General features: G+C 40.5%; 4 pseudogenes across 4 annotated transcripts; 1 reads left to right on the top strand and 3 right to left on the bottom strand.

Annotated features, from left to right (window-relative positions):
• Nucleotides 1-1,406: 1,406 nt before the first annotated feature.
• AT1G38290 lies at nt 1,407-3,785 on the bottom strand (annotated as a pseudogene; the record flags this gene model as incomplete). Its single annotated transcript has 1 exon — nt 1,407-3,785.
• A 3,756-nt stretch (nt 3,786-7,541) lies between these two features.
• AT1G38280 lies at nt 7,542-9,365 on the bottom strand (annotated as a pseudogene; the record flags this gene model as incomplete). Its single annotated transcript has 1 exon — nt 7,542-9,365.
• Nucleotides 9,366-10,288: 923 nt separating this feature from the next.
• AT1G38270 lies at nt 10,289-13,258 on the bottom strand (annotated as a pseudogene; the record flags this gene model as incomplete). Its single annotated transcript has 1 exon — nt 10,289-13,258.
• Nucleotides 13,259-20,346: 7,088 nt separating this feature from the next.
• AT1G38260 lies at nt 20,347-24,382 on the top strand (annotated as a pseudogene; the record flags this gene model as incomplete). The annotated part of the gene is made up of 1 exon: nt 20,347-24,382.
• Nucleotides 24,383-27,284: the final 2,902 nt, after the last annotated feature.

Raw genomic sequence — 27,284 nt, 5'->3', positions numbered from 1 at the left:
ACTAAAAATGAGTCTAGCCATTCAGAGTTAGCAAAGAGTGATTAAAATGATGCAAAGAAAACTCGGAATGTATGATCCATTACATGATTCTCAAGCCCCTAAGTGAGATAGATTAAGTCCAGATTAAGTTCAAGAGAAAGCTCAATTCATCCAAATTTCAAAGAGATATGGATTAATATTAAGCGATCTAGTGATAGAGTTTCCTGACTTTCCAAGTTATCAAATAGTGCTAAAATGGTCCCAAGACAATCAAATCAAGCATGGTGCAATTCTCTATGAAAAGATCACTGTTCTCAAACAGCATTTTGACTCAATAAAAGACATGATTTTGACTCGATAAAACAAACTGACTCAAGAAAAAGCAAAACAAAACAAAATAGCAAACTAGATTAGTAGACAAGTAACAACCTCCCCCCGACTTGCTTCACACCGACTCGGTGTGAAAACAATTCAAAGGAAAGCTGCCGCACAGACACAATAAAAATCAAAATAAAGATGAATAGAAAGGGAAAGAGTGTGAGTTACAGCGCTACTCAACGGTGGTGGGTGGGAATCTCGGTAGAGCTCTGTTCTCCCGGCTGTCTCCTGCTCCTGCCTAAGCGATGGCCTGCAGAGTGCTCTAGTGGTGGCTGTGAGGTGGAAGCTCCACTGGTGATTTTTTTTTTTTTTTTTTTTTGTGTCAACGACACGACCGAATCGATTGATCCAGTGATGGGATCGACCGATCCAATTCTGGCAGACATTTTTGAGCTCCAACGTAACGACCGGATCGACCGATCCCAATCTAGCAGACATTTTTGAGCTCCGACGTAACGACCAGATCGATCGATCCAATGTTAGGATCGATCGATCCCAACCTGGCGGGTTTCTGCACTCAAAAACAATCTCACACCACCGTCAAATATAGAGACTCTATCGACTGTTGAGTCGATAAGTCTAAACTCCACATCGGAGCGAAACAAACCAAAATCAAAGAAAATGAAAGAAGGAAAAGAAATTATGTACAATACCTTGTGGGTTGCCTCCCACGAAGCGCTTGTTTAATGTCACTAACTTGACCGGATTCTTGTTAATCAATGGGCACGAGTGCGGGAACTTGCTTCGAAACAAGGTCCCCAATTAGTCAACTTCATCCTTAGAACCTTACCGACAACTTTTTCACAGCTTTTCTACCTTTTTCTTTCCACTCCGAAGTGAGAATGCTTCTAGCTTTGGAAAAAGGTTTCGAAGTTCCCTTACACTGCACCTTATACTCAATGGTGTCTCCTACACGCTGTAGTGGTATCAAGGTCACATGAGCATCTTTTGTGTCTCCATCCTGGACTTCCTTGACATCACTCAACTCAATGCAATCCTTACACATTCAGCACCAGACTCATCTTTTGTGTCTACATAAAATGCATGACCTTCAATGGTGGGATTTTTCTTTGTCCCCTTCATGTCAAACTCCAAAGCATAGTCTCCAATCTGCAGGTTAATTGTGTTTCTTCTCACATCAATTATAGCTCCAGCAGTGTTTAGGAATGGCCTACCAAGAATGAGAGGATCATGTGGTTCCTTATCAAGTTCAAGGACAACAAAATCAGTAGGGATGTAAAAGTTTCCAACTCTAACATGCACATTCTCCGCCAAACCGACTGGAAATCGCACAGAGCGATCTGTTAGAATCATAGAGATCCTTGACGGCTTGCAATTGGTGATACCTAGGCGTTTTGACACAGAAAGAGATATCAAATTAACTCCAGCTCCCAAATCACAAAGACATCTATCCAACACAGACTTTCCAATCCGGCAAGATAAAACAAAACTCCCTAGGTCACCGAGTTTCTCGGGAATAGTAGTTGAAGGGATTGCACTACAAGTGCTGACTATCTCTTTCCCTGCTAACACCTCTACTACATCAGTGAGCTGAGCTTTCTTCTGTTGTCTCTGAGACTCCACTAGCCGAGCGTACTCTTCTCCTTTGAAAATTAGTTTAACTCCTTCCTCAATGCTCCTCTTGTTAAACAAAATATCCTTCAAGTAACTTCTGTAGCTTGGAACATGGAGAACCAACTGTAAGAAAGGGAGTCTAATATACAACTGTTTCATGATCTCTTCAAAACGTGCATACTCTTTCTGCTTCTAAATCTGTCTCTCACGGCCTGGAAATGGTAGCTTAGGGACATAAGGTGGCGGCTCCACAGATATAGGTTCATCATCCTCTGCAATCTTGTCCTCCACAAGTGTCTCAACCACAACAGCATTAGTTTCCACCTGTTTGGCGACATCAATATCTCTAGGCTCTTCCTGGATCATAATAGCATAACATTGTTCCTTTCCCTTGGGTTCGACTTTTCCAGAATGAGCACCAGTTGGTCGCATAGAGGCAGAAACAATCTGAGAGACCTAATTCTCAAGAATCTTGACATGTGTGGATAGTGTTGCGAACTTCCCATTGAGATCATTGTACATGCTACCCACCTTTAGATTGATGTCAGCAGCATTCTTCTTCTGACCTTCAAGAATCTGCTGCATCATCAATTTCATCTCATTATCTCCAGATGAAGACGCATGACCGGTACCTGCTGGAGATTGGAATTGTCATTTATAGTTCCCTTTATTCTGAAATCCGTTGGGCTGAAATTTCTGACCTTGTGAGCCTACCTTAGTTGGATACACCTGATCCTGAGGATTTTCAACATTAGTACTCCTGTAAGAAAGGTTGGGATGGTTCTTGTAGTTCTGGTTGAACCCTCTATTCTGATAGTTTCCATACCCATTCACAAAGTTCATCTCTGCTTCTAGATCTTCAGAACCATCTCGCTGTACTCTTGATGCACCATACCTTTGCTGGAATCCTCACAAAAATTGACAACTTTTTGGTCTCTCCTCAGAAGTTGCTCAACCTTAGCTGACAGCTCAGCAAACTGTTTCGACTCTCCTCCTCCACCTCTATTAGACCTGTCATAGTCAACATTGTGGTTGTTGTTGCTAGCTGCAAAGTTCTCAATTAGCTCTGTAGCCTCAATTTCAGTCTTGGTCATTTAGTCCCCATTCCTAGCAGTGTCTAATGCCATCTTGTAGGCCTTGTTAACTCCCCGATAGAAAGTGCTGATCAATGTAGCCCGTGGAAACCCATGATGAGGACACTCCCTGTAGTAATCCTTAAACCTCTCCCAAGCTTCATGGAATGACTCTGTGACTCCCTGTTGGAAGCTACTGATCTTATTCCTTAGAATAGATATCCTTGACTGCGTGAAATACTGTCCCAAAAATGCAGCTTTGTAGTCTTCCCAACTTCTCAGATTTACAAGATCTAGTGACTTCAACCAGCGGTGGGCTTTGTCTGCCAAAGAGAATATAAACAGTCTGCATTTGATAATGTCATCTGGCACTCCATTCATTCTCGTTGTCCCACAAATATCTTCAACATTATCCAAGTGATAGACAGGATTCTCAGAGGAATGACCGTGAAACTGATTCTGCTTCACAAGGGCCAACAACCCGGTCTTGATCTCAAAATCATTCATGTTGATAGGGAGCTGTTGGTTCCTGTCTCTGAAAAATTCAATATTGGGAGCATCATGATCTCTCAGAGTTTGTCGAGCAGGCGCAGGCCTAGCATTCAGCGCAGCTGCACGAGCAGCATTAGCAGCAGCTACACGGGCAGCGTTGGCAGCAGCTGCGTTCGCAGCGTTTCCACCATCAGCAGGAAGATTTCCATCAGGAGGTGGTGGATCCTGAAACACTCCATGATGTTCTCCTTCAAATTGGATTCCATCATCATCAACAACATTAGCCATCTCAACTTCTCTCTGAACCGCTAACTGTTTATTTTCTTGTTCTCTCTTTCAAACCTTCTGATATCCTCGTGGTAGTTTACTAGATGTGATGAGCCTTTGCTACGGGTCATACACCTGAAAACGCCAAAGAAAACACGGAAATGAATATCAGTAACAGTAAATAAAAATGCTTTAGACTAGAAACTAATCCTAAATCCTTAGGTAACGCAATTGGTCCCCGGCAACGGCGCCAACTTGATTGCTCGAGTAATTACCCGAAATATCTAACCGTTAAGTAGAATATTCGAGGTTGATCCACAAGGACCAAAGATACTCTAAGGATTTTCGAGACTCGTTCTTAGCTAAAGCGAAGAAGTTGTTTGCTTGGTTTTCAGATTGTAAATTAAAATGCAAGAAAGTAAACGATTAGATTTAGATGATAAAAAGCATTGGCTAATAGGGTATTTTAGAGAACAATGATTAATGGAAATAATAAACAAGGAATTCAGAATAAACCGTTCTCGAACATGAACACAAGTTTAGACTAATTCTCTCTCAAGACATTAATCACTAAATTTGACTACTCGATTACTAAACTTTTGCATGTAATTTCCTAGTCAAATTCGCATTACAATTAGGTTCATTAGGTTCACAATGCATTCTCACATCAACTCTCGTTGGCTAGAAATACATTGCTCAAATCACATTGGTTCAGGCATTCTATCGAACACTTTTGATGCATAGAAAAACCTAGAATCTAAAACAGGGTGATCAATTCTATTCTAGTATTAAGAATATGTGAATTAAAGAACTTAAAGATTAAGAACTCCAAATAACAATCAAACCATCAATTCATTGAATCCCCTACTTAAAACCCTAACACCCAATTAAGAGACTACTCACTCATAGTAAAATGAACAACACAAAGAGGTATGAAAGAAAACATAATTCAAATTGAATAAATGAGATAAAGGTTCAGAAATCTTCTCCAAAGTGTCAAAGTGGATGTATCTCTAATCCCAAATGTGCTTAGGAAAGCTCTAAAAAAGTTGCAGAAAAGAAGCGTAAAAGAAAAGATGTCCAAATAAAATTAGGTCTCTAGGGTTTTTATACCCAATTCCAGAAAAAGACGGATAAATCCGGTTAAGAAAAACTGGTCTGGTCGTCGAGAGGGTTGGATCGATCGATCCCCACCTGGGATCGGTCGATCCCTCGCTGGCTGATAGATTTCTTCAACAGATGATTGGTGGATCGATCGATCCCCACCTAGGAGCGATCGATCCCGTTCTGGCAGATGATTTCTGTTTCGCGGATAAGTGTTGGATCGATCGATCCCCACCTGGCGGATGAGTTCTTGATTTCTGCTATCGTTCTTGGTCCAAATGAGCCTGATAAGTTCCGAAAGCATCTGTGTCTCGCTTAAATACCTACAACCTGCAAAATGACTCAAGACACAACCGAAAAGACGCAAAAGACGAACTATGACACGACAAACAACTCAAAACTAAGGGACCTAAGACACCAAAAACGCAACATATCACTCCGAGTGATCAATTGGTCGAGTAGATGCTTTTTCCTCTCCTATCCCGTATGCTCAGATGTGTGGTTGAGTGGGGAATGAAGAGATCCGAAGACACTTTGATAGCTCAACAAGTCTTGTAGAGATGGTCACCCTTGGTCGAGTAAATGGATCGAGTAGTGGATCGAGTAGGAGGGGCGAGTAAATCAATCTTCTGCTTCATTTGAGGCTGCCTTGATCGAGTAAGAGGGTCAAGTAAACTGCAGCCTCCTTTGTAGCATCCTGGATCAAGTAGAGAGGTCGAGTGAAATGATGCCTCTTTTGTAGCTGCCTGGATCGAGTGAATGGATCGAGTAGAGTCTTTTTTCGCTCCTTCTGCACCTGAAAACACACCAAAACATGCAATGCGAATGCAAGATGACCCTAGATGCCTAAGTATGCAAAATAAGCTAAAATGGTGCAAAATGATATGATACAATGAGTAAATGCAAAGCTAAATGATGATAAAGATACAATTAAAATGAGTAAAATACAGTGTTATCAACTCCCCCAAACTTATCTCTTGCTTGCCCTCAAGCAAACAAAAAACTTAAGTTGAAGGAGAGGTTTGAAGGTGGGGATTCAAAAACCGAAGCATGCCTATAAAACGGGTAAGCTCAATGTCCAGGTAGCTAATTCTAGGTTGCAAGATGATAGACCCTTACTTAAAAACGTTAGCCATACTCGTCACAATGCAACCTAACAACTTGCCTCAATCTATTCAAGCATTCTCATCAAACAATTCCTTTTAACATTCATTAAGCACGAATAGTGGATCATGCAATGGAATGGTTATGAACTCACTTGGTTTCGGGCTTAGGTTAAGAGACAAAAAATGGTCCCTTTAATGGTTTGGTCAAGTAACAGGGGACTCTCGGAGAATAGATTGAGCTTCAGTAGAATGCTAAAGGTAAAAGCCAATGGACACATACAAGAACAGACTCCCATCTACCCAATGATATAGTATGACAGCTCAAAAGATGATCTCAGTCCCATAGATGTCCTAACTCTACCTATTTTCTCATTCTTTTTCTCTTTTTGGTTCAAGTTCTAAGGGGTTCTCTTTGAAACGATTTAAGAGTCTAGCGAGTTTGGTTTTATACTTTGACAAACTTAAGGCTTTTCTTCTAATCTTAGCACATAGGGCGTTTTACCCTTTTCTTTGAATCACAATGCCTAACTTCTTTGAATTCCAAAACCTTTACTAGACTTAACACTTTCGTATCCCCCTTAGAACTCTAAACTCTTACTCTCTCTTTTTTTTTTTTTTCTTTTCATTCTCATTCTCATTCCTTCCATACACAATCCCAATCCCAAATACAAGTCTCCACCTAGTCCTAGCTAACCCAAAAAGCGTGGGCTAGGTCTACATGAAAGACTGCTCTTGTCGGCTCATACCTAACATGTTATACCAAGCTCAATCGAAAAAGACCTCACAATCACACACAAATGATCTTTGGCTTTAAATAAGGCTAGGCTAAGGGTATGGGAAACTGCTCTAAAAATGAGAGACAACTACTTGGATAAACAGAGGATGATGAAGTGAATAAGATAATCAAGTATGTATATGGTAGCCATGAGTTCACAAACAATGCATAGACATGATAATTGCAAATTCAATTCAGGGTCTAATAGATAGGGAATGACATTAGATAAACGAGTTTTGATCAAAGTAGTATAGTCAAGTTACAATTTCAAAGCAAGGTGTAGTCTTACTTCAGAGAAACAATCGATTATGCAACAGAGAACTAACAACCTGGGCATTGAACTTACTTCATTGAATCAAAACATGCTTATCGGTTTGAAATCATCATTATCCCCTATGCAAATGAGCAATCCTAAATGCAAACACTCTATATACAGTCCTAAAAGCAAATGCAATCTACATGGCACTCTGTTTTTTTATGAAATCATTTTCTGATTTTTCAAATTTTTATGGTTTTTCTATGCCTTAGATGATGCAAAATTTGAAACAGATAAGAGAACACAATGTTAAACATGTCTTCAACCCTCTCCCAAACTTAAATTACACAGTCCCTTGTGTAATAAAAATCTGAAAGAGAATTCAAGACCAAAGCACAAAACACACAAAGAAAAATTAAAAGATGCTATGGTATGTACAATGGTTGAGGTGGTGTTATCTCAGTTGTCAGGTGAAGTAGATGGAGACATAGTCATCCATACTCTCTTGGGTATAGGCTGGGGCTGAAGTTGAGGCGGGAGGGTGTTGCTCGTTCTGTCCGGTCGAGCGTGTGAAAGCTCGTCTCTGCCTACTCCTTGGCTCTCTCAACTCGGAGATCACTTCCTGAGGCTCAAAAGATGAAGCTCGGGGTTAATCGATCCGTTCAGCTCTCCTTGCAGCTGAGCTCGTTGAACCGCTCCTTCTTACTTCGGGGGTTGGAGACGGTGGCCTTGGCTTGCTTTGGAAGTCCTTGAGTTGAGCAGCCATACTCTTGAGCGACTTTTTCATTGTTCTCATGTTCTTCTTGAAACCCTTCAGTGTCTTGCTGTGAAGGTTCCCAAGCTCTTCAAGTACACCGAGCTTCTTGTGAACTTTAGCAAACTCATCTCCTCTTTGGTCAACACCTTCTTCATAATGAGCTTGCTCTTGTTCGCTGGTCCCATGCTCCGGTTGATCAATATGTTGCTCAAACTCGATCTGCTCCTCATAATCAGCTTAAGTAAAGTACTCATGCTGCTCATAGTCGGTTGGACTATATATTGGTTCATCTTCTCGAGCTCCTCCAATGTTGATGTTCAAAGCAGAAGGAGATGGCATGAAATTGATGTTACGCCTTGTCTTCACCGAAGTCTGGTTCTCGCATGGTAGGGGTAGAAGAGAAGGTCCAAGCTCCAAGTGGTTGAACTTGAAGAGATAGCGATCCGCTGGAGTTGTTTTCTCAAGAAAATCCTTCCCCTTGAGATAGTCGAGGTCAATGAACTTAGGAAACACGTTAGAGGTTCCGAATTCCATACCCACAGCTTCTAGTATTGGCGTTAAGAGACCACCAACGCAAAAAACTCTCGCGAATTCCCGAGCGATGGATGGTTGCAGCATACTCCTTGTAGCTCAATAGGTGATCCAAGAGAACAACACTCAACGAAGTGTCCGCTCTATCACTCGCCATCTTTCTCCCATCTCTTGTCTCCCTCAAAATGAAGACCAAAGATTGGTCTATCATGCATAGCTCCTCTTCACTAACAAATGCGGTGGCCTTCTTTGGAAAGAGGGTGTTGGCGATGCATTGGTGGAGGTATCTAATCACGGGATTACGGATTGAAGAACTCTTGCTCTTGGTTGGCGAGAAGGGCTTCGGACCGACTATTGTCTTCCAAAGAGATTTTAGCTCTTCTTGATCATAGTCTTGGCGGATTCCTTCTCCACTTGGGAACCCGAAAATTGTATCAAGATGGCAAATATCAAGAGTATATTCGACATCCCTAATTTTGAAAGTTATGTACCCAAGACCTCCTCTCTCTTCTTTCTCCGAATTATCAACACCAAAATGAACCTTGAGGGTTGCAAGGAGTTGGCAGCTCTCCTCTTTGTATCCACATTGGCAGCTCATGAATGTTGCAAGATTGGCCAATTCCATCAAGTATTCCACATCACCACAAATATCTAGCTCTTGCATCGTTTCCTTATGAGGGTATCTAGTTCCCTCAAACTTCAACTCCTTCAAATATTGATAGTACTCGCTCGGGGTTGGTTCTCTCTTCCTCCTTGGTCGGTTTCTTCTCCCAACAGGGGTTGGTGTATCATCCTCGATGATCTCAACCTCTTCTTCAGAAACCGCTTCTTCAAAGGGTGCCTCTTCATGGTGTTCTTCTTCAGCTTCAATGACCCTCTTTCCCCGAGCTACTTCTTCTCTTTGCATGGTCGAGCGGCTTGAGCTTCTTCCTTGAATCAAGCTTGATCTTTGAGCACGGTGAGCTTGGCGAATTTGGCGTTCAGTTATGCCACTCATGCTAAACGCCTCAACTTCTTCATGATCAACAGAGGATCTTCTTGCCTGAGATGAAGTCTTCCTTCTTGAATCCATGGTGGTGAGTTTCGACAAAGCAATTAAAAACGACTCTCCAAGAGGTATCAAAGGGTAAGGGAATTGGTTTCTTTGGTGATGAAATTTTTGAGCTTGAAACCGATTGAATGCTTGAGGATGTACTTCGCAGTGATCGAGTAACTTTGGTGAAGTATTGGTGAAGGGGAACGAATTCTTAAAGAGTGATAGGGAGCGCTTATAGGGGAAGAGTTTGGAATGAAGACTTCAAAGCTTCGTGAGGGGGTTGCGAAAACGAGATGATGAAAGAGAGAGTTTCAATGAGGGTTTGTCGAAATCAATGGGTGGAGGAGAATGGTGTTTGGTTTCTTTGGGAAGGGATAGAAAAGTTGATTGGAAATGATGAGGGGCATGGGTAATCGCTTTTTCCATTGAGTAAAAGAGTGTTTGGGGAGCAAGTTGGGTCTCGAAGTTATTCCATGGTCTTCAAATAATGAGAGCTCGAGTAAAGGATCGAGCAACCTCTTGAAGAGCAAAAAATTTGATCCAACGGTGGTGAGCTTCTCATTCTTGTTTACTCGATAAACGGACCAAAATAAACTTCAGAAAGTCACTCGATCAAACAGCGGTGATGCTCCTCTCATTTGGTGATCCAAATCAATGGCTAAAAATACTCCTCCTCATTCTACTCGATCAACGGTTGAGATTTTTCTTGACTTGGTTTGAATTTACTCGACCGTTGACTCCCTTAGGGTCACTAAAACAAACCCGAAACATTTAAACAAAAACATCAAAAATAACAAGAAAGATAGAAAGTTATATACATGGATAGACATGGGACTTCCTCCCAAGTGAGCTTGTTTTAAGTCACTAAGCTTGACTCTTACAGAGCTTAGTCAGAAAAAAGGTTGAAGAGAGGAACAGAGAAGTCCTCATCTTCAGTGGTTGAATTTTCAGTTCATGAATCATATTCTGCATCCTCTCTTGACATATGGTAGTATGAGTACTCATTTAATTTTTCTTCAAAGTAAGCTTCTTTCTGATCAGCAGAGTAGTCTTCTTCTTCTGACCCAGGCTCCTTTGACCAATCCTCAAATTCAAAACAGGGGTAGCCTTTAACCATTTCTTGAAGTTCCAACATTGCGTGGTTCAGTCCTTCCATCTTGTAAGTTAGCTCCCAAATAGTATCCTCTTGAGCTTTGTATCCAACCCAGAGTTCTAGGAGTTCTTCAGCAACATAATCATGAATTAAGTGTTCTTCTTCAGTAGAGGGGTTGGTGGTTGGTTTAGGTACTCCTAGAGAATAAGTCGGAATAGGAGTTTCCTCCTCACTCAACAACTTGCTCTCTAAGCTTCTTTCCTCTAAGTGAACTCCTTTCTAATCTTCTGGTGCAAACCATTCTGTTGTGAAATCTTCGTCCTCCTTGATAGCTAGTGCAGTTTCCATCTTCTTTGGATAAATAACATTTGAAATTTTTTAAACTCTTTTTTCAAACATCCACAGTTGATCTTTCAGCTTCATCACCCTTGAAGATAATCCCTCTATGACTCTGCATTGCCATTTATTTATTTTTCTCATCTCATACCAGTAATCTTCTGTAGGATCTTCAGTCTGAGCTAGCCTTTCTGTTGCTTTCTTCTTGTGGTCAAAAGTCCTCTTCAGCTTGCTAAGTTGAGAAGTATAGTTGACTTTTGGTGAGGTTTCAACTTCTTTTTCTTCATCAACATCCATGCTCTGAATCCCAAAATTTTGAACTCCTGTTGTTGATTTCCCTGAAGCTTCTCTGATGTCAAACTTCATCTTAATGCCTTTTACAAGGTTCAGATTAATTTTTCCATTCCTGACATCTATGACTGCTCCAGCTGAAGCTAAGAATGGTCTGCCTAGGATTAGGGGATCCTTGCCTTCTTCATCTACGTCCAATACCACAAAATCTGTAGGTATCTCAACATTTCCAATCTTGACAGGCAGATTCTCTATTAGGTCATGTGGATGTGCAACAGAACCATCAGCTAAGAGTAAAGCTAAGTTGCAGAACTTGTAATCCGTGATCCCTAGCCTTTTAGCTGTAGAGAGAGGCATAAGGCTAACAAATGCTCCCAAATCACAAATGCACCTATTGAATGTCAATGGTCCTAGAGAGCATAGCAGAGTGAATGAACCGGGATCATCAAGCTTTTCTTGGATGACTTTCTTCTTGTATGTTTCTTAGGTGGAGGCACTGCTAATCATCTCTTGATTCTGATCCTTCTAGAGTTTTTCAATTTTGAACTTTTCTCCAGAATGTTGAGTATTCAGCAAAAGTGTGTGCTCTATAGTCCAGATGAATTGCTGGGTGGCAGGTGCAGCAATTTGAGTTGAATCCCCCCCTTCTTGAATCATATTGTCCTTAGTATTGAGAGTCTGATGACTTGGTGGAGACTCATCTTCTTAGTGGATTGTGATAACATTTGCAGTAGTGTAGTCCTTAGGATTTTGGACTGCTTTCCCTTGAACTTGTTGAGGATGCTTCGGAGCCAAGGTTGATGCAAATTGACTCTCCACATACTTGCTTTTTGAATTCAGAGCTTCAAACTTGACATTCAGATCGTTGTATGAACAATCGGTCTTGTTGTGTAATTCAGCTATCTTCTTGTCAAAAGCCATGGCTCCAGTAGCTTGTCCTTGGATGATTTGTTGAATGAGTTGCTTAATTTCAGGATCTTGAGCTGATGGGGCTTGTTGTGGTTGTTGACTAAACCGTGGTGGTGGAATCTGGTGTTGGCAGCTTCCATTAAACTATTTTTTATGGATATAACCTTGGTTGTACTGAACAAAAGGCTTGGACTGATTCTGTTGAGGTGGATACACTTGATCTTGGGGGTTAGCTACATTAGTGCTTCTGTAGGAGAGGTTTGGGTTGGGCTTGTAGATGTTGAACCCTCCTTGGTTCTGTATGTAGCACAGCTCTTCAGTTTGATCACTCCCCCCCTTCTTGCATTTGGAAGTGCTCTTCATCAGTGATGTAGTGTACCTGCTTCTGTTGAGCCAACAACAGCTTGTCAAGCTTTTCATTCAGAGCTTTGATATCCTTGCTCTGTTTGTCCTCACATCCTCCAGTTCCTCTCAGTGAGCGATCATAGTCTTCATTGTAGCACCCATCAGATTGTGCTAGATTTTCGACCAACTCCCAGCCTTCTATTACATCCTTGTTCAGGAAGTTTCCATTGGAGGCAGTGTCAAGTAGCATCCTGATCTTTGGTAAAGCTCCTCTGTAGAGTGTGCTCAATAATGAAGCCTTCTTGAAACCGTGATGGGGGCACTGAGTGGTGTAGCTTTTAAACCTCTTCCAAGCTTCACAGAAAGTTTCATTGTTTTTCTGGTTGAAACCTGAGATCTCGTTCCTCAATCTAGCGGTGCAAGCGTTAGAGAAGACCTTGGCAAGAAAAGCTTTCTTATAATCGTCCCATGAGGTGATGGAGTCTGGGGGTAGAGTCTTCTCCTAGTGGTGTGCCTTGTCTCCCAAAGAGAAGGGAAATAGTCTGAGCTTAAACATATCTTCAGTGACACCATTGATCTTGGTAAGGGCACAGAGCCTATCAAAGCTGTCAAGATGGTCCAGGGGGTCTTCCATAGGTAGACCATGAAACTTGTTTCCTTGGATCATTGAGATGAGACCACTCTTGATCTCAAAGTTGTTAATCTGAACTGGTGGAGGCACTATCCCTTGTCTTTCGTGATGATTCCTTGGGGCATCACCAGCACCAATGTTTCTTGGTTGATCAACATTAGGTGAGTCTTGAATATCAACTGGTATGTTCTGTTGATCCATAGCAGCTGGTCTTTGCTGATCACAGGCTGCCTTTGCTTTGGTTTCTTGTAACTCACGAGCTATTCTGTCAATTCTGTCTCTGAATGGTAATAGGTGTGCAGAACCTTTGGATCGAGTTTGCATGGACAAAGATTAGTACCTATACCACAAAAACAAGCAGACGAAATGATGAGTTAGTAACTTGAAAAATGTAAAAGAACTTGATCTTAAAAGTTTCTGATGTCTTGAATGTAACAATGCAACGATGAATTGGCAACGACGCCAAATTGATAAGCAGGTTTTTCAGGTCTGCTTATGTTGAATGTGTGATTCAGTTCAATTCCCCTAAAACACAAACATGTCGATGCGGCTATAGGGGGTGTCAATCCAGTCCACTGTATTGCTAGCAATCAAGATGTGAACAAAAGCAACTAAGTCAAGCCAGATTATAATGATGGTGGGTTTCTAGTAACAATCCTAGGTCAGGATTCAAACAAGTAAAAATGAGAACTTAAGAGCCTACTCGATCATTGGGTCGAGTAGAACCAACTGATGACAAAATTAAGAACTAAAATGCAATTAACTTGGGATACAAATAGGGGATACAAATAACGGGTAAATAAAAGTGCAACCAACATGGATACAAATAAATCTAGTAGAAATTCTAAGGATGGATTCATTGATAAGGGCAACTCTACGGTTCATCAGATGGCTAATAGGCAAAAGATAGATACCCATGACGATAGATTCAAAAACCGGGTCAATCCACTCTCATGACAGAGATCCCCATAACTCTACCACTTCCTAATCTCAACTCTCGTTGATGAAACAAGGCAGAGTAGGGTTTAAGAAACAATCTACCAAAGCCAATAGGAAGACAAGCCAATCTATTGGTCGAGTCTACAAATCTTTGGAATTCGTAGGTCAGACATCCATTTGAACGTCTTTTGAACGCTGGATGCTATGATCGAATCTCCACATTAGCCAGCAAAAACCGCATAGGGGCCAAGCGAATCCAGAAGGGTATTAACCTAAACACTAACCACCTAACTAACCTAGAGATTACCCTAATCTAATCCATCCTCAAGAACCCTAATCACTACTCAAGCAACATTCTCAAGAACACAAACCCAGAAATTACTGAAATCATACCAAAATGTAGATCTAAACAACCTAAACAACTTTACTTAAACAATCAAATGCAAAAACAAAATAGATTAAGAGTACTTAAGGTTGTAAGATTCATAAACACAAAGAAAAACTGAAAGATAAAGCATAGATCTTTTGGACAAACCCCAAAGTGATCTATTTATAATAAAATGTTGAAACCCTAGATTCACTAGAAGACAAAAGACTTGAGGCGGTCTGGGCGAATACTCATCTTGGGGATCGAGTAAAGAGGGTGCTGCAAAGTCTGCGCCTTTGTGTCTATGCTCCGAGTGATCAATTGGTCGAGTAGATGCTTCTTCTTCTCCTATCCGTATGCTTAGATGTCTGGTTGAGTGGGGAATGAGGAGGATCCGAAGACGCTTTGATAGCTCAACAATTCTTGTAGAGATGGTCACCCTTGGTCGAGTAAATGGATCGAGTAGTGGATCGAGTAGGAGGGGCGAGTAAATCAATCTTCTGCTTCATCTGAGGCTGCCTTGATCGAGTAAGAGGGTCAAGTACCTCCTTTGTACTGCAGCCTCCTTTGTACCATCCTGGATCAAGTAGAGAGGTCGAGTGAAATGATGCCTCTTCTGTAGCTGTCTGGATCGAGTGAATGGATCGAGTAGAGTCCTTCTTAGCTCCTTCTGCACCTGAAAACACACCAAAACATGCAATGTGAATGCAAGATGACCCTAGATGCCTAAGTATGCAAAATAAGCTTAAATGGTGAAAAATGATATGATACAATGAGCAAATGCAAAGCTAAATGAGTAAAATACAGTGTTATCAAGAAAGAACACCGAAAAAGAAAAGAATATATATAATGGTCAATTTATCATGGTATAGTACAAGAATGAGTCTAGAAGGATCTTGAATGTTAGCTTGTTTAATGAGACCCAGCGATGAAAGCCTGGTGGGTATAGTTGTGGAACTTAGGTATGGAATCTAGAATGTTGTGTAAGCTTGTAGAGAAGTACATGTCGGTTAGGATTTGATTAGACTTGTTAGGCATATGGAATAAGTTTGGATGATCATGGCAATAGGCTAGAGAATGTTGGGAGTTCCTTTTTTTTCAAAACCTCTTCCACGAGTTTGGCTTTTGTGTTTTGCTTGAGGGCAAACAAAAGCTAAGTCTGGGGAAGTTGATATATCCCGATTTTCACTGATTTTATCTATGTTTTAGGTATAGAATCTTGAGTCTTTATGTTATTTGATAATAGGTTTTTAAGTCAATTAAACCTAAAGCACTATCATGTCGTTGTAATACTGAAGGTTGTCAATCCAAATGGGTGTGATGCTAACAATCAAGATGTGATTAGAAGTCACTAAGTCAAGCCAAGCAATAACAGGTTGTGGTGTGTTCTAGCAGTTCTAAGTGAACATGCAGAAAACAGAAATTCAAGCAAAAACAGCAAAACACTCGACCAACACAGCTCTTTGTAGAGCACTGGGTGAGGTCGAGTGACAGGTCGAGTAATAGACAGAAAATAAAACTCAGATACTCGACTGCATAGTCTGTTGCCAGACAACTGGGTGGTCGAGTATGAGGTCAAGTAACAAAAAAGAACTGCAGAAATTAAGCGACAGATAACAAGATGCAGTAAACAACAGTAGAGTAAACAAAGAATTCAATCAGATAAAGAATTCCCGAGGATGGGGTAATTGAGTAGTTTCGTTTCCTTAACCCTAGACAACAAGTTCATTAACCAAATCTAAGTGCCACCGCAATAGAGACTCTCAAGTTAACCTAGTCCCAGACTCAATCACCATTGACGAGAGCTAACCTAACAGGCATTACGAATCAACAGGTACAGGGTCACGAATCTCTGGAATTAGTGGTTCAGACATTTCATCGAACACTTTTTGGGCGCGGAAATGTCTGGGCTCAAATTCCAGTTGATCAGAAAGCAATAGGCATTAAGAACAACTAATCCAGAAGGGCTCTATCAATCAATACTCAATCACCTAGCATACTGAGAATTCTTTATCTGATTGATTTTATTGTTTACTCTACTACTGTGTACTGCATCCTGTCATCTGTTGCTTAGTTTCTACAATTCTTTACGGTTACTCGACCTGATACTCGACCACCCTGTTGTCTGGCAACAGACTGTGCAGTCGAGTATCCCTGTTTCATCTTCTGTCTGTTACTCGACCTGTCACTCGACCTCACCCAGTGCTCTGCAAAGAGCTGTGTTGGTCGAGCGTTTTACTGTTTCTGTTTGATTTTCTGTTTTTTACATGTTCACTTAGGACTGCTAGAACACACCAAAACCTGTTATGCTTGGCTTGACTTAGTGACTTCTGATCACATCTTGATTGTTAGCATCACACCCATTTGGATTGACAACCTAAAATACTACAATGACATGATTGGTGTTTTAGGATAATTGACTAAAAACATACTATCAGTAGCCAAGATGCACTAAGGGACTCGGCTAGAGCCTGAGTGAACGAAGAGATTTGCAAACAAGTGTTTCATGGATGCATTCTTTGTATCAGTCCAATTGGTTAAAAGCTGGTTCCAGTTGACGCAACCATGATGTTCCTCTGCTCGCGAAGGAGTGGGGGAAGAGTTTGCAAAGAAGGTAATCAGCTGGTACAAAGAATGCATCTACTTTCTTCAGCTTCTACTTTGATAGAGGAAACTATGTCTTCGAAGACTTCCAAATGATCTAATGGTGTTTCATCAGGAGATCCTCTAAACTTTCCTCTAGATACAAGATCATAATAGGCAGGGTGTATAGCAAAGTCTTCTCTTTCAAATGGAGGTAGCTTAAATGCTGATCGGTTGGTGTATAAGAGATCAGTTCTGTTAAAATCGCCTATTGTAGCCGTCTAGTTCTGCAGTGGTGTTGGTCGACACAGCCGTGAAAGTCTGCCATGGAAACGTGATTATCAATCTGAAGGTACATGAAACACGTGAGTAGGTGATAGAAAAGAAGTATCTAGACTTAAAAGGACACCTAGTCTAATGGTAAACTAAAAGAGAACTTCGCTAACGGCGCCAAATTTGATATTGCTCAAATTGCCTTAAGCTTACTCCCTCCAATAAGAGATCGTCGTTAGCACTTAAGGGTCAAATTCCAATGAGCTATCGATGTTCACACAATAGACTTATGATGTTATTTAATAGGCTAGATGAAGTAATTAAATGTAAACGACAAATAAGCAAGTAAACGAGGTGTAGATTCAAGTGATTAAAGCGTCGGGTCTAAGGAATTGTCTTGGGAGATAGATAAATTGTAGATCTAGCTAATATTAGAATTGTTATCGCACCGTTCTCGAACTCAAACTATGATTCTAGAGTAACCGGTGGCGTTTCGTGAAACTCTCTATACTTATAGCTAAGACAACCAGAGGAGCCGAGATATCTTACGCTAAAGCATGCATTGTTATTATGCTTGATTAGTTCACCTAGTATCTAAACCATAGCCCTTCTATGAGCCTACCTGTTCTTTCTTAAATGCCTAGGTTCATCTATGATAGTACCTATGGCGGGCATACCTATTATCTAATATCAAGTTCTAGGTGATCAATCTAAAACTAGCAATAAAATAATCAAGATGAAGAACTCTAAGAATAATCCTAAGGGGTTTTCGATCTACTAATGCATCTAAATCCCTATTGAGGCTCTTTAAACCCAACAAGGTGATTACTCATACATGATAACAGAAACACAAATCATAATCTGAATAGTTTGGATTGATGAATTAAGAATAAAAGTAAAGGAGTACAGAATCCTCTCTAAAAGGATTGGATTCTTCTCTCAAAATGTGTAACAATCTCTAAAAACAAAACTTAGGTCTAACATTGACCTAACAATTAGGTGTATTCGTGACTAAAAACGTGCAGGGACTACTTTGCAAATAAGGAAGACTTCAGGGTTTCTCAAAGACTTGGCAGTAAACGAGAATTCCCTTGGCAGCAATAAGAGTGTCGATCGACACAGGTGTGGTGTCGATCGACACCATCTTCTGAAAAACGTCCTTCACAATCTTTATTGCTAAAAAGTTTCCAAAATTCCTTATTGTGCTCCATAGCTCCCAGATGTGTAAATGTACCTGAAATGACTCAAAATATACAAAAAAAACTAGAAAGACTCTAAAAACCATTTTGAAACTATGTTAGAAATCAGTAAAAACCAGGACATTTCAGCCGTAATGTAATTTTATCGTACCTTTCGTCTTCCCTGGAACATATAACTTAGCCGTGACATGTAAATTGACCGAACCTTTTGTCTTCCCTTAAGAGTATAACTCAGCCGTGACATGTAAATTTTCCGCTAAACAATAAGAGACGCAACATTTCTTCTAACTTTATCATCGAACACCAACTTCACAAGTTTGTCGTGCATTGTTTCCCCATCTATCTGTACAACTCTACACCCTCTTTCATCGGTGTTAAATACGTATTTGTGTTTCTATCCCCAATTACTGGAAATAACAAATACCGGAACCGGATCAACCGCAACGGTGTTAAATATGACTTGATATGATGTGTATGATTGAATATAAGAAAAAGAACCGCAACGGAATCCTAAAAACCTAAGTAGTGTTTCCTTCATAGAAGATACAAAGCCAAAGACTCATACGGACTACAGCTACACCATCAAAGATTTGAGAAGCAAGAAGAAGCCCACCATCATTATTCACTCAACCCATCACTCTACTAACATGGCCGAGTATCACCATCATCATTCACTCGACCAATCACTCTACCACCTAGTCGAGTCTCACCATCATCCGCCACTCGACTAATCACTCGACCACCTGGGTTGAGTACCGTTCATAATCCGTCCCAAGACTGCGTCGTTTTGAGTATTAGGGTTTCAGAATATTTTGCTATAAGTAGCATGTATTTTACATTTTTGTTTAGATAAGTTTTATTCCGCAGACATTGTGTTCTAGACGTTTTTGTAATCCGGATTTCTCTTAATCTATTTAGTATTGAGTATTTGCTTCGATTTCGTTTACTATGTTGTTCATCTTGCTATTACTCTATTGCTATCATGTTTCCATTGTATTCATTGTTTATGCTTTCTGCTATGATTTCTGAGTAGTGATTAGGTTACTGAGGATGGGTTAGAGTAGTTTAGAATTCTCAGTATGCTAGGTGGTTGAGTTTGATTTATAGATTCCTTCTGGATTAGTTGTTCTTAATGCCTATTGCTTTCTGATCAACTGGAATTTGAGCCCAGACATTTCCGCGCCCAAAAGGTGTTCGATGAAATGTTTGAACCACTAATTCCAGAGATTTGTGGCTCTGTACCAAGGTATTGGTTGCAGGGAGCGTTTTGGCTTTAACTTGTTGATTCATAATGCCTGTTAGGTTAGCTCTCGTCAATGGTGATTGAGTCTGGACTGGTTGAACTTGAGGGTCTCTGTTGCGGTGGCACTTAGATTTGGTTATCGAACTTGTTGTCTAGGGATAATTTATTTAACATGTCAATCACCTGTAAACTGAGGAAACGAAACTACTCAATTACCCCATCCTCGTGAATTCTTTATCTAATTGATTTCTTTGTTTACTCTATTGTTGTTTGCTGCATCTTGTTAGTTGTTGCTTAGTTTTTGTATTTTTCTCCTGCTACTCGACCTGATACTCGACCACCCAGTTGTCTGGCAACAGACTGTGCAATCGAGTATCCCTGTTATATTTTTTATCTGTTACTCGACCAGTCACTCGACCACACCCAGGTCTATGCAACGAGTTGTGTTGGTCGAGTGTTTTATTATTTCTGCTTGATTTTTCTGTTTCCTGCATGTTCACTTAGGACTACTAGAACACTCCAAGTCCTGTTATTGCTTGGCTTGACTCTGTGAACTCTGATTGCATCTTGATTGCTAGCATCACACCCATTTGGATTGACAACCTAAAATACTACAACGACATGATTGGTGTTTTAGGATAATTGACTAAAAACCTATTATCAATTTGGCACCATTGCCAATTGGGTGTTTGTTTATTACATTTGAGATTTCAGACTTGCTTAGATCAAGTTCTTTTTCAATTTTCATTTATGTTACTAACTGTGTGTTTTTCTTGTTGTCTTCTTGATCCAAGTACACCTCTGCTGTATGCAAACTCGATCAACAGGCAACCAGAACCTCTTGTTCAACGATAACATTGACCGCATAGCTCGCGAACTCAGAGAAAGGAGAAACACTGTCAACCTTGTACCCCAGCAACCACTCCAAATGGCTGACGAACAAAATCAACAGAATGGCCCTGCAAACATTGGTGCTCGGGATGCACCAAGGGATCACTGCCAGATGAAAGGAATTGCACCTCCTGCTGTAACACCCCCGAACCGTTTTAGGACTAAGAACGAATCCGGAAGCGTTACTTGTGACGCTCGTAGACGATCCGACCGAGTTCCCAGAACACATCTGGTACCAAGGTCAGTCCATCCGCGAACATCGTTCCTCACAAACACGGCCTAAGGTTTTTCAACCCATACCATGTTTAAGAAATTCTCCTTTATTCAATAAAACATTAAAACACTTACAATGGATTGGGATCCCTAGCCTAATGCTCAAATCGAGTCAAGTTACAAATCTAAATTTTACAAAGACAACAAACTCTACACGTGTTCTCCAACGTCCGTGCTCCCCTTTAGGTCTCCCCAACTAATGTTACCTGTAAGACAAAAAGTAGAATCCTGAGTAATCTAATATTACTAAGTGAGCCCGGGTTTCTACCAAATAACAAAAATCTCAATCCCAATCCCCAATCAAACAATCAATACGATTATACTCAATTGAGTATACTCGACAAGAAATCACACAACACAAACAAACAAGTAATGAATACTTTTTACAGAGTATATGTAGCGGAAACTACTTAATCTAAAACTAGCATGCTAACGACTCTTCATCCTACGGACCCTATACTATACGATGCTAATTTCCCATAACGCAATGTCTCCGACCGCTAGACACAAAGTCTAAAACGATCACATCCCTTCCCCAATCCAAACCGTCTACAAGGGACCAACTCTCTTACGGTAAAACTTTTACTACCCTGTCGGGTAGTCCCGGGTGGTAGCGAACCATTCCAAGCTATTGGGACAATCACGACATCGTCACACCTTAGTCATAAAAATGACCTACCACATTACTTATTACAAGCCTAATGTAACCTAATACTACTCGTAATAAAATCCACTAGCAAGCAACTAACACGCAAAGGATAATGAAGCCAAAGCAAGATTAACCAACAACAATCAATCACTCAATAATCAAACAACCTAATATGCTTGCCAACATTTTAATTCGTAATAAAATTTACGAACAAACAAACAATATTCAAGGTACTAAGGAATATAGTACAGAAATCAAACAATCAACAATTATCGCAAATAAATACGATACTAAATCGTAGCACTAATGTCTAGCCTAAGCACACAATTACTTCATCCTAAACTAAATCAAGCATGAATGCAAGATCTAATCAAACAACCAAACCGATCTTACGTAAAAACGTAGATCCGACTATAACAACAAATGCAACATTATACTAAGTATAAAAATGTAACCTCATGCCTAAGAAAGAATCATAATCCCAAAAATAAAACCTAGTCGTGTGCTACTACACACGCTACGGTACTCACCTTGTCCTTATTGTCGAGAAAATAAAATTCTACCCTTGACCGCCTAATAATTTTGATCTGAACCAACCTATCTCCAATGCGTACTAACGATGGATCTAAGCGTCTAACCGAAAACAAAACTTAGAAAAATATTCTAAAAAGAATAAAAGACTAAGGGCGGAACTACTTACCTTATTACCCGACTACGGCTCTCGACTCGACCAACTTCTACCCGACTTGGACTTTGACGAACTAACTAGCTATCTAACGGTTTAAGCTAAAGGTTTTGGTGTGGAGAACAAATGAATGGGATTTCGTGGCTTTATATAGGCTAGGGAAACTTGGTGCCCAAGTTACGGTAACTTGGAGTGCAAGCAAAGTAATGGATAGGGTTTATCCATAACATTATCCACATCCATTCTCATCCTTATCTCTATCCAAACTTGTTCTTATCCTTATCGAAACGCCCATCCTTATCCAAACATAAGCTTATCTACACACAAGTAGCTGCACAAGCAGCTCACGACATGGCCCATCCATGACCACTTGTTTCGCTCGGTCACGGTACACGCCCGTACCGAAAACTCTCTGACCATCGTACGCGGACAATGATCATTACCTATTCCTAAAAATAAATGACTAAGTAATTTAACTACTCCACTAAACCTTGTTATGCCTGAATTTACTAGTTTTCTCCAATAAAAACTAGTATTCCGCACTTCCTTTATTTTTCCTCGGCAAAATTGATCTTTCCATCAACCAAATTGCCCATAAGAAATCCTTTGTCAAGAATCTTGATAGTCCTAATAATTCCTCGATAGCCTTAACTGCCTTTGCTGATAATAGCATATCCTAGTCTTCTTGATATGTCGCATTAGCCGATAAAATCTCTACTCACTTCTAAACTGATCTTGAATTCCTTATGTAACCTTTTTTGATCAATGATCATTAGGGTAATGTTTGATTTACCCACAACTTCGTCTAAATTTTCTTATCAAAAATTTTCCTTAGTTACAGCTGATTCGGATGACAAACACAAAAAAGAGATCAAAGCGCTGAATGACAAGTTGGACATGATTCTTCTTAGCCAGTAGAAGCATGTGCACTTCCTTGTTAATGACGAGCAGTATCAAATCCAAGATGGGGAGGAAAACCAGTTAGAAGAAGTTAGCTACATCAACAATCAAGGAGACTACAAAGGATACAACAACTTCAAGACCAACAACCCCAACCTCTCCTACTGCAGCACCAACGTTGCTAATCCTCAGGGTCAAGTGTATCTTCCAGAACAACAGTAGGGTCAGAACAAACTTTTTGTTCCTTATAACCAAGGTTTTGTTCCCAAGCAGTAAGTTCAGGGAAACTACCAGCAGCAACCACCACCTGTGTTTGCACCTCAGCAACACCAAGGTCCTGCTGCTCCTGACGATGACATGAAACAAATGCTACAACAGCTGCTACAAGGACAAGCATCTAGCTCCATTGAGATTGCTAAAAAGATATCTGAATTGCGTCATAAGCTAGACTGCAGCTACAGTGACCTCACTGCAAAAGTGGATGCGTTGAATTCCAAAGTCAGATACTTGGAAGGACAATCCGCATCTACCTCTGCTCCCAAAGTTACGGGACTTCCTGGGAAGTCAATTCAGAATCCCAAGGAGTATGCTAATGTTCATGCTATCACCATAAGGAGTGGAAGAGAGTTATCCACTAGAGAGAGACCCAAGTTAGTCACTAAGGACAGTGCATACCAAGATGGGGAGGATTTCAGTCTCAATGAAGATCAAGTTGACAAACCAACTGAGGTACTCGAGCCCATACTCGACCGTGATACTCGACCAACAAATCCATTAACGTTATCCGATGCTCTAAAACTAGTTGCTGCTAAAAACAATGAGACAGCATTCATTCCTCCTCCTTACAAGCCCCCACTTCCATTTCCTTATCGACACAAGAAAGAGTTAGAAGATAAGTACAGAGCTATGTTTGCCAAGAACATCAAGGAAGTCGAATTGAGGATACCTCTTGCTGATGCTCTCACGCGTATCCCGGATTCCCAAAAGTTCCTCAACGACTTGATCATGGAGAGAATTCAAGAGGTTCAGAAAAAAACAGTTCTGAGCCATGAGTGCAGTGCCAACATACAGGAGAACGATGTCTCAGAAAAGATAGGAGACCCTGGTTCATTCACTCTACCATGCTCCCTAGGTTCATTGACTTTCAATAAATGTCTTTGTGATCTAGGAGCATCAGTAAATCTCATACCACTCTCAGTAGCTAAGAGGTTGGGTTTCAACAAGTATAAATACTACAATATCTCCTTGATCTTGGCTGATAGGTCTGTTAGACTACCTCAAAGGTTATTAGAAGATTTGCCTATCAAGATTGGAAATGTGGAGGTGCCTACAAACTACGTAGTGCTAAACATGGATGAAGAACCGAAAGATCCCTTGATATTAGGTGATAAGTAGATTTTTAGGCCAACTTATTTGCTGAATGTGAGGTTCAGTTCAATTCCCCTTAAACACTAACATGTCGATGCAGCTATAGGGCGTGTCAATCCAAACCACTGTTACTGCTAGTAATCAAGATGTGTACAGAAACAACTAAGTCAAGCCAAATTATAATGATGGTGGGTTTCTAGTAACAATCCTAGGTCAGGATTCAAACAGGTAAAAACGAGAATTTAAGAGCCCTACTCGATCATTGGGTCGAGTAGAACCAACATGTGATAATATTAAGAACTAAAATGCAATCAGCAGGGGATACAAATAACAGGTAAATAAAACTGCAATCAGGGATGAATACATATAAATCTAAGAAGGGCTAACATGATCGTTGGCTTGGGCATCACTTCAAAGAACCATTCCGAGCTGGCCTCAAAACATCTCGGGCATCACGGCAAAGGGCTAACATGACCCGGCCTTGAAACGCCTCGGATGCCATCTAAAAAAACCAGCCTGAAGCGGGTCTTGAAGCGCCTCGGACAAAATCAAGAACACCGTCCGCGGTAATCAACAATTCTGTTGTTCTTTGACAATCTCATAGAGATCCGTTCTTTGAAGAAACCCTAAACACAATTTCGATTGTGCGAGTTTCGACTCTCACAAATATAAGTCTTAAGGATGGATTCATTGATAAGGGCGTCTCTAGGGTTCATCAGGTGGCTAACAGGTGAAAGGTAGATACCCTAGACGATAGATTCAAAAACCGGGTCAATCCACTATCGTGACAGAGACCCCCATAACTCTACCACTTCCTAATCTCAACTCTCGTTGATGAAACATAACAGAGCAGGGTTTAAGCAACAATCTACCAAAGCCAATAAGCAGACAAGCCAATGTCTTGGTCAAGTCTACAAATCTCTGGAATTCGTAGATGAGACATCCATTTGAACGTCTTTTGGACGATGGACGTCTATGATCGAATCTACACATTAGCCAGCGAAAACCAGGATAGGGGCGAAGCGAATCGAGAAGGGATCTAACCTAATCTTAACCACCTGACTAACCAAGAGATTACCCTAATTTAATTCATCCTCAAGAGCCCTAATCACTACTCAAGCAACATAACTAAGAACACAAACCCAGAAATTACTGAAATCATACCAAAATATAGATCTAAACAAGCTAAACAACTTTACTAAAAGAACTAAGTGCAAAAACAAAATAGATTAAGAGTAATTAAGTTTTGAAGATTCAAGAACACAAAGAAAAACTAAAGGATAAAAGCTAGATCCTTTGGACAAATCCCAAAGTGATTTATTTATAGTAAAATGTTGAAAACCCTAGATTCACTAGAAGAGAAGAGACTTGAGGCGGTTTGGGCGAGTGCTCGGTCTTGGAGATCGAGTGAAGAGGGTGCTGCAAAATCTTCGCCTTTGTGTCTATGCTCTGAGTGATCAATTGGTCGAGTAGATGCTTCTTCCTCTCCTATCTGTATGCTCAGATGTCTGGTTGAGTGGGGAATGAGGAGGATCCGAAGATGTTTTGATAGATCAAAAAGTCTTGTAGAGTTGGTCACCTTTGGTCGAGTAAATAGGTCGAGTAGAGGATCGAGTAGGAGGGGCGAGTAGATCAATCTGCTGCTTCTTCTGAGGTTGCCTTGATCGAGTAAGAGGGTCGAGTGAATTGCTGCCTCCTCTGTGGCTGCCTGGATCGAGTGAATGGATTGAGTAGAATGCTATGCTGCTTCCCTCCTAGTTGGATAGAGTAGAGGGTCGAATAGAATCCTTTTAAGCTCCTTCTACACCTGAAAACACACCAAAACATGCAATATGTATGCAAGATGATCCTAAATGCCTAAGTGTGCAAAATAAGCTAAAATGGTGCAAAATAATATGATACAATGAGCAAATGCAAAGCTAAACGATGATAAACACACACCTAAAATGAGTAAAATACAGTGTTACCAACTTCCCCAAACTTATCTTTTGCTTGCCCTCAAGCAAATAAAAAATTTTAAGTTGAAGGAGAGGTTTGAAGGTGGAGATTCAAAAACCCGAAGCATGCATATAGAACAGGTAAGCTCAATGTCCAGGTAGCTAATTTTAGTTTGCAAGATGATAGACCCTTACTTAAAAACTTTAGCCATACTCGTCACAATGCAACCTAACAACCTGCCTTAATCTATTCAAGCATTCTCATCAACCAATTTCCTTTAACATTCATTAAGCATGAACAGTGGATCAGGCAATGCAATGGTTATGAACTCACTTGGTTTTGGGCTTAGGCTAAGAGACAAAAATGGTCCCTCTAGTGATTTGGTCGAGTAACAGGGGACTCTCAGAGAAAAGATTGAGTTTCAGCAGAATGCTAAAGGTAAAAGCCAATGGACACATACAAAAACAGACTTCCATCTACCCAATGATATAGTATGATAGCTTAGAAAATGATCCCAGTCCCAGAGATGTCCTAACTCTACCCTTTTTCTCATTCTTTCTCTCTTTTGGTTCAAGTTCAAAGGGGTTCTTCTTTAAAACGATTCAAGAGTCTAGCGGGTTTGGCTTTATACTTTGACAAACTTAAGGCTTTTCTTCTAATCTTAGCACATAGGGCGTTTTACCCTTTTCTTTGAATCACAATGCCTAACTTCTTTGAATTCCAAACCCTTTACTAGACTAACACTTTTTGTATCCCCTTTAAGAACTCTAAACTTGTACTCTCTTCTTTTTTTTTCTTTTTTTTTTTCATTCTCATTCTCATTCCCATTCAATCCATACACATTCCCAATCCCAAGTCTCCACCTAGTCCTAGCTAACCCAAAAGCGTGGGCTAGGTCTACATGAAAGACTGCTCTTGTCGGCTCATACCTAACACGTTATACCAAGCTCAATCGAAAAAGACCTCACAATCACACACAAATGATCTTTGGCTTGAAATTAGGCTAGGCTAAGGATATGGGAAACTGCTCTAAAAATGAGAG

The sequence above is a fragment of the Arabidopsis thaliana genome (assembly GCF_000001735.4).
Source record: "Arabidopsis thaliana chromosome 1 sequence".
Taxonomy (NCBI): domain Eukaryota; kingdom Viridiplantae; phylum Streptophyta; class Magnoliopsida; order Brassicales; family Brassicaceae; genus Arabidopsis; species Arabidopsis thaliana.
The sequence above is the reverse complement of the archived record's forward strand: the minus strand, read 5'-3'. Positions and strand labels throughout refer to the sequence as shown.